The sequence below is a fragment of the Eufriesea mexicana genome, unplaced genomic scaffold (genome assembly GCF_001483705.2).
Source record: "Eufriesea mexicana isolate 0111107269 unplaced genomic scaffold, ASM148370v2 scaffold7286, whole genome shotgun sequence".
NCBI lineage: Eukaryota > Metazoa > Arthropoda > Insecta > Hymenoptera > Apidae > Eufriesea > Eufriesea mexicana.
The window spans coordinates 43,845-60,748 of record NW_016915097.1 but is presented as its reverse complement, the minus strand read 5'-3'; the positions used below and the strand labels follow the sequence as shown (position 1 = coordinate 60,748).

Below are 16,904 nucleotides of genomic sequence, written 5' to 3'. Positions count from 1 at the left end.
CAACGTTACACGAATCTCTCATCTCCTTTTTCCTCCACGAGCCCTTGTTGCAAGTCGAACAGTTTCCGTTTCCACGATGTGAAATTAGGAGCCGATTACGCGATAAGAAGATTATAACGCACGCCATGCATCATTAACATCGCTTACGGCCGCTCTAACGCCGACGTCTACCGTTATTGAAACCAACAATAATACCGTATTGTATCGGATCGCGTTACGATATTATATTATAGCACGCCCAATGACGGATCAGCTCGTTAACAAATGAATAATCTCGCTGTGGGGTATTTAAGAAAATTGGTTTTGCAACGAGAAGCCTCCGGTTCACCGTTTCGGAATAACGTTACCTTGATAGCTCGCCACGACCAACGGCATCGCAAATTTTACGACGATTTCTTAATGGTACTTTAAAACAAGGCAGACGCTCGTGAACCAAATGACCCGTTTTAGTCACCGGTTAAAAATATTTTCTACGCGATACCTCGGCCAAGGCGGAATAAATACGTGCAACATTTCGAATTTTTATTGCACGTCGGATAAAAATACCCGATGAAATCACTTTCTAAAATCGGTAGACCGTGTTTAAATTTCCATGACGTGCATATGAAAAATCCCCTGTCCATGTGCAACGATTTTTTAAGAATTTTTCGGAATTTCTCTCGGGGCTCGTTTTCGCGCGCCGAGTAGCGAAGTCTGCGCGGAATCCAAGATGGCGCGCTGCGAAGAAGAAGACCCTATTGGATCTTCGAAGGATCTCGTAAATCTAAGGAAGCATGTAAGAAAACCTTAGAAGGAATGTATTCATTTTAAACCTGCTTTAATATATTGCACAGAAAGCACAATTTTTTGCACGCCTTAAATAAGAGACTTTATTTATTGCTAATTGAACTGCACAGAGCTGGTGTCCATAACCTTATCCATCATACTTTTATTGGATTCTTCGATATTTTAATTCTAATATTCCAAAGGGATGATTATTAGATAATTTTTTACTTTTATTGTTCCCCATGTGATTAATTTCTGGTTATTAATGAATTTAAAAATTTATATTTTATTTGGGGTGGGTGTCACGAGATGTCGATGTATCCAGAAATTGAAGAAACTTTCTATTTCTCCCTCTTGTGGTTCGATATTTTCAAAATGAGGGAAAATATTAAATCTATAAGGAAAACAAATTCTTTGAGTACTTAATGATGTTCTCTTTTGTTTTTGGGGGTGAAGTGAGAATAAAATATTACTCTCACAAGACAAAATCAAAACTTTCGAATGTTTCGAAACTTTGAAAAATTTCAAATTGGAGAGAGAATCTTAAAAAATTTGAAATTAACTTCCAAACAACCCCTTACACTTATTTTTACAAATCTAATAAATATTTAGTACACTTGTATATTCCTTAATTAGGAATAAAGAATATTTAATTAATTCCTAATTAAATAAATCATATTTCTCAATTTTTCCAATATTGAATTATTGTAATGCTGTTTTTACATAAATTTAACTTAAATTAATGCCCAGAAATTTTTACTTTGTCCAAAATAAAAACCAAACACTATCCAGCTCTTCATCACGAACAAACGAATAAACAAATTCGCGTAACACGTTCGATCATAGGCGAGGGTACGTCAGAACGTGTCAGGGGTTAAAAACTTTCTTACTTTCCACCGGGAATAACAGCGGAGAATTGCGTTCATGGATGTTCCATAATTACACGCGTTTCGTTTCGTTGGGTCGTTACACCAGGAGCCAGAATGTTTTCCACGAAGTAACTCGAAGCACGAAGATGTAGCCACGCGAAAAGTCATACCCGCTATTTTATCTCCTCTTAACACCCCGAGTTTTAAGGACGCCCATTTAAGAGGAACGATCTTGCGAACCAAGGCTGCACGCTTGCCATTTTTGCCCCCGTCCAATTCCAGAAATGAAAAGGAACGATTAAAAGGGGAGCAGGAAGTCGGGGGGAAAACGGAGAAAATTTGCCGCGGCTCGTGTATGGCGCGATTATGGCACCCATTGCCGCGAAGACTACGATGGTACATCCCTGCATGTGAGGATTTAGAGAGCTATCAATATTTATAGGAATTTTGTTTGGATATTTTAGATCATTCGTTGGAAGAGTATGAATTTTTGTAAAATTTTGAATTTAGATTTTGGATGAATAATATTTATTAATTAAAAATTAGTGGACAATAATGATAAATGCTGGTGATAAGAATTTTTGTTGAAAAATTGTAAAAGGAATTTTTGTAAAGTTTAAGTTCGAGTTTTGAATAAATAATTATAATTAAATATTAGTGAATTATGGTATTAAATGTTAACAATAAATTATATTATTATTATAATTAATAGTATTGATAAATTAGTATTAATCTTATTTAATGTTATTGAATTAAATGTTATTAATACCAATTATACGATTGTTCAATTATTATATAGTGAAAATATTGTGGAATAATTGTAATTAAATATTATTAAATAATATAATTATAAATACATAATTATAATAATACTGTAATTTACTATGTTACATTTATTTGTATATTACTTAATAACATACATTATGTGATGTAGAGTTATTTACTATAATTATTATTCATTACAATAATTTAATATGCATCGAAAAATAAAAAAAAATTGTGGTATTATAATAATAATGGAAACGGTTGATAATAAGATGATAATGAAAATGGGTATTAAAAATATAATAAAGCAGATTTTCCATTCGGATAGGAATTCTCTATTATTTCTACGAAACGTAAATAAACGTGGATCATAATGTATTTCTTTAATAGTGCAATCCAATTTCAAGTTCTTTTTAATTCACGATTACGATCAAGTAACACCCATAAAATTATAGGCACACGCGATTACTTTGAAGGAATGTAAATGCGGTATAAATGCACTATATATTTAAGCAACGATAAATAAAATAAAATTAAAGAACGGCCATACGGGACTATTAATATTTTGCAAACGAAATGCCTCATTGCATAAATTACGATGACAAATAATCGAATGTGGTATGCGATACTTCTTTAGCAAGCCATATGCAGAAAGAAGTTAATCACTTTCACATGCACACACGTACACAAGTGAAACCGTATATGAGTCTAATAAGGCAAACATTGTAACGATGCATTCACTGTACTCACAATTGCACTTTCTATTTGATGCATTCCATCTTCGTTTACATATGCACATTCGATCTACGATACCTGAAATGAAAACGACATGCAATCTTGTTGATTATTACCTAATATATAACGTGTTAAGTAATTGGCGATACAAACAGGTAAAAAATGATTTTACACCTAAAAATAAGACGAAAAGAAAGAATAAAATTTTTTCATTTAAGGCTCCGTTTTCGAGAAAATCGAGTTCGAAATTCATGGGGTGCGCGTCAATTTAATTAAATATCAATTCTAGGGATTTTATTATAAGTTAGTTTTCCCTAACACTATTCTAAAAAATCTTTTTATGTTATTTTAATATTCGATCTACTTAATGTTCATGTAGAAACGTTAAAAGTGTTCACAAATGTAAATACAAAGAATCCATAGTGAAATTCGTAGCCTTAGGTATATAGAATAAAAAAACGCGCATCCCATGAATGTTTAGCCTCGATTTTCTCGAAAACGAAGCCACAAATCAAAAAATTTTGTTCTTCGTTTTCGACTTATTTTTTAATATAGAATCACATTCTTTCCACAAATTTTACCTTTAATTGATAAAATAATAAGTTTTATTGAAATTTCTGTACACAGAAGTATAAGGCTATTATCTAAAAGTTATTCTGTCGATTTATTATGTAATTAACTATTATCTACACTGAATTGCGAAAAATATAATTTTTGTATTTAGAGTCATAACTTCTTTTATTATTATCCACAAATTATTCTCCCTATTTATTATCACACGCACTAAATTGGCTATTATCTGACTGGATTATGAGAAACTTATTTCTCAGTTATGGCGTGGCCATTTAGCCAGTTAAGTAGAAATAATTATACACAGATTTTCTATAGTTTTAATGACATTTTCCGAGTGCACAAAATTACGCGATTAAATTTTTATTTCACATACCAAGTTAAAATCCAAATAAAAAATTAGTTCCTTACTTTATTATTCACAAATTATTATTTTTATTTATTATTATCAGTATTTGCACTAAATTATAAAACCTCTCATTTCTCAAATATAAATCGTCTATGGACTCAGTATTACCCCCCCCCCCTTCCTCCTCATTACTACCACCCTCAGTTTCTTCCCAAACACGTGCCTAAATATTATATAATCGCATATGAAAAACGCATACCTGAGATCTTTTACCTCGAAGTGACAAAAATACAGGTAAACCTTTCTCGAATTCAATTACAGATTAGATACGTGCAAAAGGTAAAAGGTATCGAAACGTGGCGATTAGATCACGCTCCAAACCGATTGTTATGTAACACGTTCGATTATGTGTACGCGGAACAACTGAATACTTAATTTATATCGTACTCTAGCGAACAAGCCCGATACCATTCGGCTGTGGCTCGGTTCAATGATATCAGTAATTACACGTAACGAATGAACCCAGTCGTGGGCCTAACAGCATTCCTCGGGGCTCTTTGATCTAGCCTGAGCATTTTCGCGCGTGAGTTCACCTGAACACGGTTAATTCGTGGAATTCGAAGTTAGATGGATATAATCGATCCTGGCATACCATAGAGGGTACTTGCCACGAGCTGTGTTCACCAGAAGTCGAATCGTGTCTCGGATAACAAATATAGGATACAAATGGCGATCATTGTCTAGCTCGCCTAGCGTTCCCGACTATGCTAATGACTAAGGTCGGGAACGCACGCGAAAGAAACGGAATATCTCGGAGCTGGAATTGAGAGATTTATAAGTTCACGATATGATCGCATTGTGTTTGTGAAAACAGTATGGTCTGTCTGTGGAAAAATAGAAGGTAACGTAAAGTTGAATGACTTGGAAGTTATTTACACTCATACAGGTATTTGAAGTATTCGTAAGTTTACATTTGCTGAAATATAAAAATTAAATCGAAGTGCTTAAAATAGTTTGATATATATAACAAGAAGGTTTCAGAAATATACCAGTAAAATAAGAAAATAATCCAAGCATATATACGGTACTTATAATATTCACATTTATTGCAGATACGGACCGTGGTGGCACTAGTTTGTTACGTGGCAAATTGTCTTAGGGTTACCGCATCAAAAGATGGCTTAACGCTATACCGAGACTTCTTATCATTATTTTTTACTATTATGAAGCACACTAAATTTGTAGCAGACATTGCTAATAGCGTACCAAATATTATCTGATTGGATATTAAAATCTTTCATTGAGAAGATACAATATTTTAAATGAAAGTAGGCACATATTCACAGCGTATTAACGTTTATGAAGATTATTGCAGAAAGATATTTAGCTCTACCACTTCTGTTCATCACTATACAAGACATCTTGCTATAACATAAACGCAAGATATATTTCTCTAAGCAAACATCTATCGCTTACTAATAAACGATGCTAATAAAAACATTTCTTCTTCGCTCAAACAATCAATAAAACCACTGGTACGTTGTTCAACGGGTACATAGTATCACGTAGCGAATACGCGGCATAGATCCATTCATTCAAACAACTTTCACGAAAAGCAAACAAATACGGTGCACGCAGCGATGCATCGAACGTCGATCGAACCAGGAAGGTACTGTGTGGAGCTCCAGAGTTGCACTCGGGATAGCACAGACGTAACTGGAATATTTTGTTCACTCCATCTGAATCCACCTCTCGTGCTATTGAAATCTATACGTTTGACGTAATGATAGGCTAAGTTACATCAGCACCCACTGTATCTTAGGTTAATACACAGTTAATATTGATCCTATGTCTATACCAGTACTGCATCGCTTCTGATCCTCGTCACTTTCTTTGTTGCATCATGTTATATCAGTCCATTTGTAGAAGTGATACTTTTGATCAATACTAAAACTACGCGTGACCTATTTTCGCAATTATATTAAAGAAGAGTACTATATACTGCTGGAATGTTGCCACAGAGATATGGTCTGCATTCTGTTTCATCCAAGTCCGCCTTTGATATTCTTGGAATCCACAGTCTCAGCTATAGTTGTAGGCTAAGTTACATCAGCACTCTTCCCACCGTGTGTTAGTCAGCTAACATTGATCTCATTGTCTACTTTAGTACCTTAGTGCTCTTCTTTTGGTCCTATTCCAATTAATAATAAAAATTCGTGACCTATCGTTAGAACCATATCAGGAAAGGTAGGTCAACTACACTGTAGACAATGTAACGTACAATCTCCTAAACTCTGAGAGTGTACTCTTGGAATAGTCACTGATTCTAGCCTTGATACTCCTAAAATCTATTCTCCTGATACGATAACAGGATAAGTCATAGTATTTCATAGCTAACACTGATTCCATGACTAGTACTATATCTCTCTATCCCGTTTGCCACCGATATATCCTATTCACTTTCTCCGTCACGCAAGTCCCATCTATCGGTGCAACACTTTCGGTTAATAAGAAAAATTCATGACCTATCTTTACAATCGCGTTACAGAAAGTGGATCTATCATTCCTGCCATGTGCAAACTGCAGCGCTGCACACCGGTAATTGGCCGTTGGCAGGATTCTTTCGCGCGAGGTAGCCCGGCGAGTAGCCTCGCGAACAATGAGAGCTAAACGATAGCCCAGAAGTTCGAGGCAGAGATGCCCCATTCAAGCGTTGCGATTTTCTCGTTATCCAAACAAGGAAGCTGGCATAGGCACGCTCGCTGTGTACCAAACGATTTCTATCGGTCGTCCCGAACAGGCGTACCAGTTCTAGGCAGCGAACAGGGTACACCGACCTCCTATCCTCCGCCTCTACAGATCTCGTATCGATTCCTTCGCGTATATACGCTTTCTGATCGCGGGAGACCTGAAGGCGCCGATACCGGATAAGGGGAACGCAGGTGCAAAAGGTGTTCACGGAGGAACGACACAGGCGGGCTGATCGTGCGCGAGAACGACCGTGTGGATTTTCTCTGCGCAGCTTTCCAGCGCTATCCACACGATTCCCGTGTCACGAGAAAGCTGACCCTTCGGGCGCTTCGCGGCAGAGCCACTCCGATCGGAATCCTACGTTCCGTCGGAAGCACTATCAAGGCCAGGGTCGTAGGCACTGGTATCGCGTCGCAAGGTGAACCGGGCGCTCCTCGGGAACGTATCGAGCCTTCCTCCGGGCAATTAGCGGACGCGGATGCAGCGATCAAGGAAATTTTGAGTGAGGGAGAGAGAGAGAATGCACAAAATGTGGAACGATATATCAAGTATATATATGTGTGTGTGCGTGTATGCATGTGTATATGTATTTGTAAATTTATATTTCTGTGTATGTGTGTCTATAAATTTATGTGCGTGTATGTGTGTGTATGCTGCAAATTTATGTGTGTACGTGTGTGTATATGTATTTGTAAATTTATATTATTGTGTATATATATATTATACGTATGTGTATGCCTCTGTGAAAATATATGTGTATTCTGTGTGTGTATATGCTGACAGTGGTGAATATTAGAACAATTACTCTGCAGGGAATAATAGAAGAGAGAAAATGTTGATTTATCGTGAGATATCCAAATGATTTTATTTTACTGAGTGTTTTATGTAACACAACAAATGTAATTTTGTGAAATTTATGAATATTCGAAATAATATTTGTCGTTTCTCGAAAACACACTGTTGGCCTGTATTAGGTATTGAGGTACTTAGCCAGTGGAGAATAATAAAGGAGGAGGATGCTGATTTATTATGGTAGTACGTATGATTTTATTTCAGCGTGTGTTTTATGGTATAAGATATATAATTTCGTGGAATTTATAGACACCCTGATTAATGTTTATCGTTATTCAAATGCGAGAGATACTTCCGTATAGGATTTTCATTAAAGGCTTTGTCTCGGTGAATTGTATGTACCTCTCTCTCTTAATTTCGACTGTATTTTTATTTCTATCACTTTCCATTCTTTTAGCTTCCTGCTATCATTGCACAAAGTGTTAATAAACTTCATCCTTTTTCTCTCCAAGTGACGTTTAAAATTACAATCCCTAAATCAATATATAAATCGCTGTAAATCTTCTTCAATTTTCACTTTTAAAAAGCTTTAAAAAATTTTAGATAGTACACTATAATACTAACTACAAGTCAGAGAAGGATTCAAAGATCAACAGTACCATACAAGTATTATACAAGTACTATACAAGTAATACACAAGTACTATACAAGTACTAGACAAGTGCTATACAAGTACCATACAATTACTATACAAGTATAATACAATAATACACTAAAAATTAAAACTATACAAGTATTATACAACAGACACTGCAATAATCCTCAGAACCTAGAGCTGCGGCTACTAATCTATCACGATCAAAAAGTAACTATCAAAAACTACGACTGATATTAAAATATTTCCCCCCAAAAATTCACTTCGAGCCCCAAAACATCGACATACACGATTTCATGGCTTCACACTAAGCACAATCAAAATTCCAAAAGGAACGTGTCATCCAAGCTGAAAAGAAGATTATCGATCCCTCGCGGAAATCATGGAAAATACATCACCATAACGACACATGCCGGGCCCCTCCCCTTTATAGTTGCAGCCAGTCGTTACATCGGAAGCTTAATTCCTCAGTTCCATCATGGTCAAGCCTAATTTCCATGCGGCAGGCGGAAAAAAATGATTTTCATCGATCAACCGTACCTACCATCAGGCCATCTATTTATCTCTATGAGCGTATAATCGATCGATTCGGCACTTGGAGGGCCCTGTTTCGCTGCTAGCACCGCGAACGAAGAAATATTCGAACGACTACGATACGCGGCAGCCGGCGTATTTCATATCTTGTCATCTTCGAGGAAGCTGACCCCTCGGAGATCGTGGTAGCTGACCGTAGGGAACCCGGTGCCCGGTGGAAACCTTCTATCAAGGCCGCGGCCGAGCTAGTCCTTTTATTTTCTGGCCATTTGACGAGAGCGACATGCCAGGCATTCCACGCTGGAATAGCCGTGTAACTATGCCCTCGGCATGGCCTACGTGCGTGTTCAACAGTGTACGAGTGTGCGCGTTTCCTCTGGCCGTCTGTGTATGTAGCTTTATACAGGGTGAGCCAGAGAAATCGAACATTCCGATTTTCTGGCGCGTGAAACCGGATAATGGAAATTTCACGTAGACGGAGCTGCGATTTTCCAACCTTTTCGTCTGGCGTGAACTAATTGCTCGAGTCTGCCAGCACCACGAAAGTGAGAGATGACACGACGAAAATGGGAATCCGTGAAGATTCAATCGGTTTAAAGGGAGAAAATTGACGGTGGAAATTGCCTCGATTCTTCCTCCTTTTTATTTTTTCGATTTATGGGACGATCTATGGGAAAGAGATGGATGCTTGTGAGTAAATAGCGTGGGGTCGAGTGTTTTCGTCCGTGTTGTGGGAGGGGAAATGCAATGGTGTACAATTTTGATTCACTTTTGGTAGGGAGAAATAATAATAACAACGCACAGGATTGTTTCTTGCTGATATAACAAAAAATGTAGGTCGAATTTTTATTGATATATGAAAAAAAATAATTATAGTGATATTAAATATGTGGTGTATGTTTCCAAAATTCTCACGAAAAAATGTAATATATTTTTTGTTCGTATAATTAAAGAGGAGGTAGAATTTTGATTAGTAATGCTAACCATCCTTGTTTTAAATTTCAATTTGATAATCAGGAGAAAAAGAGATTAGTATTTCTAACAAAATAGTCAGGTACACGATGTTTTCAAAATTTTCACGACACACCTAAAAATTATTACAGTAGGAGATAAAAAAATATATTATGCCTTTAATTAATAATTTCGATTAATTTTTCAATAAAGGAATAATAAATTTTATGCTTATTTCTATAAATTACTAAAATTCTTTACTAAATCAAACTTACTAAATTTTGGTTAATATAACTGTCAATGATACATATAAATATCGTAATACTATTATAATCTTACCAAATAACCTAATCAAAAAGAAATTATTTATCCCAGTCTGAGAATTCAAATATTCTTCTTCATTGTACGCTTTAATTGAAAATAAATTATTAAAACAGTTATACTTTTTATATTCTTTTTCCTTTCATATTTTTGTAACATTATATAGGTCTCTATACAATACTTAATTCTAAAAGGAACTAATTTTCAAAATTCTCATTGCACACATAATAGTATTACAGCCTCCTGATTGAAAATCACTATGTCAGATCTAAGAATGCAAAACAACATGCAAATTTCAAAACGAAATTCAAAAGGAAATCCAAGTTTGCACGCAAGTTGCAATAAATCATATGGAATACTTTACGATCTCCTTCGTGATCTCAATCTCGAAACGCAATCAGGCTACCAGTGAAAACCCACCGATTTCGTAACCGATCCAAAATGTATTCAAATTGCAATAGCCGCGGAACGTGGAAAAATTTTCAGTGCATAAACTGCCGATGAAAAAAGCCGGCATTATTATTCTCAGTTGATGTAATTACTATCGGGATCGAAAAATTCGTTCTTAACGAACCGTGTACGCTTTATCGTGCCTTCCTTCACGTGGAACCCGGCCGTACACCGCTGCATGCATATTCATGGTTGAGTACCAATGGCGTGGCTGTTAAACTAACCTTTCGCGGTTCACTCTACATACGTTCTAGTCGTTATGCTAATTACCACGTTCAACACCGCGAACGTGCCGGTATCCGAAATATTTCGGCACAGAATCTCTCGATTCGCTTTCTCCTCGCCATTATTTTCGTATCGACCACACTCTTACTGCAAGTATACTTTCGAATTCCCTTGGCCGAGAAGTATAATTTTTCGTGACACCATCGCTGGGATCATTCTTTATTCGTAAATGCGGTGCAAAACACACGAATTTTTAGTTTCTTGCAAATAAATAGACAATTATTATGACACGGGGAACTCGTATCTATAGTTATATAGCGATTAGGAAATGTATATAGGGATTTCTTTAATCCTGAACTTATTATCCTAAACTTATTACAGTCAAATTGACCGATGGATGAAGAAAAGAAAGAAGAATCTTTAAAAAAAAATTGAAAAATCGATTATGCGTATACTAAAATGATCTAGTCAAGTGGCCAATGTGATAATATTGAATGGGGAATTTTTAATCAAAAGTTTAAAAATAGTCATTTGGGCCATGGTTTTGGATTTAGTGTTAATTGACTGATAGATGAAAAAAGGAAAGAAGAATCTTGAAAACAATTGAAAAATTGATTGCGTGTATACTAAAGGACAAATGACCTAGTCAAGCGGCGTTTTGCTTTTTAAATCTAAAGTTTGAAAACTGTCATTTCAATCGTGGTACCTTTAGTGTTAATATATTGAATATTACGTTAGATGAAAATTCTAAGAATCTAACGACGATATCAACAGCTCATTGCTACTGTCTGTTTGATACTGCCAAAAAGAGAGAGCCCTGTCCACGTCGCAGACGACCTCTACCAATGCCTTAGCACTTAACCTACCACGTCCTAAATTACCGTTCTTAACTCTGGGTTTACGGATATTTCTTGCATAATTATCTCGTTATTAATTTATAAATCAAGCTATGATATATATATATATGTAAGGATTATTTTCATTTAAATGTAAATTGTTCCCGCAATTTTCCTCGTGAAATTCAAAACACGTCAAAATGACCTAAACTAACCTAATATTAGAAGCACCATTCAAAATCCCGCGTGCAACATAGTCGTTTTAATTACTCCTCTTCACAATTTTTCGTTTAATATAGTAACTCACGAAAGCGTTCCAACGCTATATTTCAAAAGAATTCTCTAATCCAAAAGATTTTAACAAAAGTTTGACATAACATATTAAACGAGATCTCGCGAAAAGAAATTTTTACTATAGAATAACAAAGCACTAAAAATTAAATATTTTTTATTTGAAAAGCTTCGCTTTATCTCGCATCATTATACAACAGCATATATGAAACAGCAAAGATCTGACTGTAAATTTGAATGACGATTTCACCTACCTCCGTGAAATAATATCAGCAAATAAGAAAAATTAATTCACGTGTGACTCTTTATGCTTCTTTACACACATGCGTACTTCCATTCAAATTAGAAAGTACAGGGAATACTTCCGTGAACCACTATACGTGTAATCAATCATATAATATTTCCCATTAAACCATTTTTCCAAGATTCCACTGCTTCTCCATTCACCGGTAATTTGACCATGGATGATTCGATGTTAAAACCATAAATAAAAGCTATAAAGTCTTTAGGGTAAGGCGTCTGCTATTGGCTGTCTTCTAGGACGCTTTAGTTGATCATTTTAAGTACTTAGCCTAACGATGATTAACCAGAGACGATATCCAGATTTATGGAGCTTGATCACTCCTGAAACCAGGCATATTACAACTCGATTTAACTGCGAATCATTATCGATTCCTTCTTTTCATCCCTCTTTCACGCTCTTTTTCTTTGTTCCCGAGTGTCGAGAGACGGGCGAGGATGCAATATTAAAATGGAGCCTGTAGTTGACATTTATGCATCTGGTTACACGTGTGCATGCATAGAGGCACGATAGCAGAGGTATGCGTATGCGTAAAGGACGGAGACTCAAGGCCGATCGTCGACCAACCCTTTCTCCGTCTTCAACACGGTACCAAGAAAGACAATTCGAAGCTGTGGAATTGCCGTGAACGCGGTATATCTTTATCAAACATTGTTACGTTGCCAAAGAGCCGGACAATGACGTCGCGTATGGGATAACGTGTGGCTGTTTGAATAAGTGAATTCCCCTGGTGACACGTAACTGCTTTGTCGATGACATTAACGAATGTCTCCTCGTGTTAGATAAGAGGGTTTCGATGAAACTGGTTATAGTAAAATTGCCTGAAATCTTGTTCTCGGTTTGACACGAATTGTTCCTTTGATGCATCGTGTATTGGACGTACAGATAGGGGGTACCGGATCCTTTTGCTGCATGAAGGATGTTGAAAGAGGATACGGATTTTAACGAGTAGTGTATGCTTCGACTTCCTTTCTGTGGTTTGAGTAGATATTCAGGTGGATTAAATCCCATGTATCTTTAAGATACCGTAATTTTTTGAAATAGGAGCAGTACAAGTACCTTTATGTCACTATAACTGTTTCAATAGAATTTTTGTTAATGTTAACCGTTTCTCCCAGTCCTTAAACTTTTTCTGTAAAAAATACCTAATCTAATCTAATCTAATCTAACCTAACCTAACCACAGCAGAGCACAGCAGAGCGCAGAAAAGCACAGAAGATCGCAACAGAGCACAGTAAAACGCCGAATACCACCGAATAGCAGCGAATAGCAGCGAATAGCAGCGAATAGCAGTGAACAGCACAGATTCCTAACCTAACCTAACCTAATATCTTTAATCGGCCAACAACAACTCTAGATGACTCTGTACTATGTTATTATTTTTCTTGTTATCAAAGGGTTATTCCCCGTTAAGATAAATAAGTAAATAAATAAATAAATAGTAGATCATATGATTGGATATCATTTTTACAGCGACGGAGGATATTTTTAATATACATTTTTAATATATATATTTTCCATTATTTTGAGTCATTTTTGTGAGTGTTGGTTTTATATGTGTGAATGCGAATGAGATTGAATAAGTGAAACTCATTTGCAATGATATAAATATAATATATGAGTGTAGTTTAGTATGAATGATATTTGAAAAAATGTTTAGAAGAATGTATTGATAACTATTAAATAACTGTATAATATCTTTACCTGATATCTAATGAATAACTACATTAAATGTAGTCATTATATATAATATTTATTATACGTTTAATAATAAAAAGTTAAATGAACCCAATAAATATAGATGACTATAAAATAATAGAATATTTAACAACAGAAGTCTAAATATTTCCCTTCACCTAATTTTGAGTACTTCTTTAATCCCCAATAAATAATCAAACATTTAACCCTTTACACTCGACCATTTTTTGGCTAAAGATGAGTAAGAGTTCAAAGATTTTCTGCTATAAAGCTGAAGCTATTTTTTCCCGCAGTAAATAAGAAATCATATAATAATTAATACGAAGAATTATTTAATTTTGATACCCCGCACATTGTTACATTATTTTAAATTTCATATATTAATTAATATCGAGCTTCGAAATTTTATCAAATGGCGACTGAAGGGCGCCTCTCGAGTGCAAAGTGTTAATAACAAAACCCTAAATTCTCCAAATCCAAACTGCAAATCGTTAAATCAGCCCTTTCTATAATTTCGAAATTTATCAAACAGAACATTCACTACAAACCCAGTATACAATACAAAAATTCCTCAGCCCTAAAAGAAACTCATTTCATCATGGTGTCGCTCCATATTTATTATTCACCGACTTGATGCTATCACATCGTTCTCCGTGACAAATTTATCAATTCCAATTTAAATTAATGGAGTCAAGAACCAAGAAGAAGCTCAGTAATTTACAAACGTACTCGAAATAACGATATAAAGTCTCAAAGTCTGTTTCTAAATGTTTCCAAGCGTACGAAGAAAAGACCAAGCTAATGCGGTTAACTAATTACCACTTTCATACATTAAGACTTCCCGTCAGAGGTTTTCCTATCACCTGCTATCTCCGCGATCGCTCTTCCTTTAAAAGCAAGTTCATTCCGATCGAAAAAAATTTTCTTGCGTTTCACTTTTCACCCAATACCTACTTAGTACTTTCGATCTTTCCAGCTTCGCAGTTTCTCACTTGCCATGTTCATGCTTGGATGTTCATACCTTCCTTAATTTCGCGAATTTCACCAAACAACCTTACACGTACATTTCCGAACACATATATTACAAAAATATGTAAAAAAAGATCAATTCTTTGGACCGTTTTAAAAACAAATTCGAGCTTCAACGTCCATACCTTCCTTAATTTCGAAGCAGGATTGAGTGACGCAATAGGTTGTCATAGGGCCTGTAAATACCTAGCTGAAGGGTTCGACGAGACATTCTTTGACAGTCCACCGTGTGAACCACGTATCATAGAAGACTTCGAGCCTCCGTATATTTTATTCCGTCAAGAAATATAAAATATAATCAGAATTAAATGTTCGTTTAGACTTATTAATCGGATCTTTACCACAGGATTAATCTAGTAGTAATCCTACATTTTTGAGCACCGGTCTCGTGAAAATGCGTGTTTCTGAGCCTGTTGCTTGAGCGCCGGCCCCGCGATAATGCGGGTTTCTAAGTTTGTCACTTGACTCTCGCCCTCACGATGATGAGGATGTTTTCTTGCTTATATGGATGTCTTACACATCAATTTGCATTCACTTGTCACGTTTACGACAATCCGCATTTGTTATACTCCGAAAATAAAACGTATACGATGGCTCAGAAACGATCAAAGCAAGAATCACTCTTAAGCAGTGTATTCCTTAGTTAGTACCTCTTTCGTAGGTTTACGCTTTTTATTGAACAATATAATAAGTCTTATTATTCTGTAACTTTTTATCCATATAATATGAGCGAAGTTTTTAACGAGTATATTGCTGACCCTCTATCAGATTATTTGATACATTCAGAAGATTCTGACATACAAGTGGAGGACAGTGATAGCGATTTGGGTCCAAGGAGAATAACAAGAGCTGTTCCATTAGAATATTCGAGTGATTCCGATGATTCTAGTAATAGCAAAATGTCCACAGAATGACGAATATGCAATCGAAATATAGTATTTTAAGAAAATGTATAAGTTTGAAATATTTTCTTTAGCTACTCACGGTTCGGAAACAAGCGAATGAGACCGGCGCTCAGGCTTTAAATGTCTTATATGCTGCCGGCGCTCAATGTGTTAAAAAATTGTAAAAAATATCGGCTTTTTTGACGTTTTGTTAACAAATTCATTGAGATTGATTCGAATTTTCCCGCGTTTCGCTTTTCACCGAAGACCTGGCACTTTCGAATTGATCTCGACCAGGAAAAACGAAGCAACTCGCGCTCGCCTGGTTTGATCCCGAGTCGTTGACACGAGCTGCGTGCACGGGATAAGATCGATTCTCCATGGTCGACCTGCGTTCGGGTGTCAAGAAACGAAAGGTCGTGGCGGAACTACGATCGCCATCGCTGGAGGAATCGAAAACGTATATGCTCGATCGTCGAACGTGTTTACGTAGTACGTGACTTTTCGTTTTAATGCTTTCTACGGCTTCGACGGCCAATACTCGTTTCACCTCGTGTGTACACGTTGTGCAAGTGCCGCGGGAATATTGATGGGCTTTCAAAATGAATTAACCAGAAGAAACCGCCGGTGAACGATGGAGTTTCGTCGCTCGTCTGTTACGCGCATGCGTTCTTCGTTTTGTCGACTTTTGTATCGTATAATCGATTGGTTCCGTAATTATAACGATTTATTACGTTTCCTAAGAAATCATCGCAGATTCTACGAAACTCGGGAAGTTGTGGTAAGGAGGAAAAAGCGGGTGGAATAGATATTGCTGGAATAGTTCATCGTTTAAGATCATTTCGACAGAAGCACATTTCGCTATATCTTGCGTTTTCCTGAGTAGGATATACATAAAAATAACTGGACATGCGGGCAAGCGTAATTAAATTAAATCTATACGTGCATTGTTAAATAATTAAATTAATGATGTAGATATTTCTGTTCATAATTGGTGTTGATATTATTGAAATGGTTTAGAAATTATTTAGTATCATTTCGACAGAAATATATCATATCTTGCATTTTCTTTATGAATATTAAAATAAAAGTAACTGGAAATGCAGACAAGTATAATTAAATTAAATCTATCA

The 16,904-nt window shown here is 36.0% G+C and overlaps 1 protein-coding gene across 2 annotated transcripts in view; it reads right to left on the bottom strand.

Moving 5' to 3' along the window:
• LOC108552576 (partitioning defective 3 homolog) overlaps positions 1–16,904 on the bottom strand; it is a 134,935-nt gene that overhangs the window by 97,609 nt on the left and 20,422 nt on the right. Inside the window, exon 1 of one of the 2 annotated variants that reach the window (XM_017907195.1) lies at positions 3,150–3,216. The exons of the other annotated variant lie outside the window; for it this stretch is intronic. The gene's annotated coding sequence lies outside the window, so the exon portion shown is untranslated. Of the gene's footprint in view, positions 1–3,149; positions 3,217–16,904 lie in introns of those variants that run through there. 2 annotated transcript variants of the gene reach the window in all.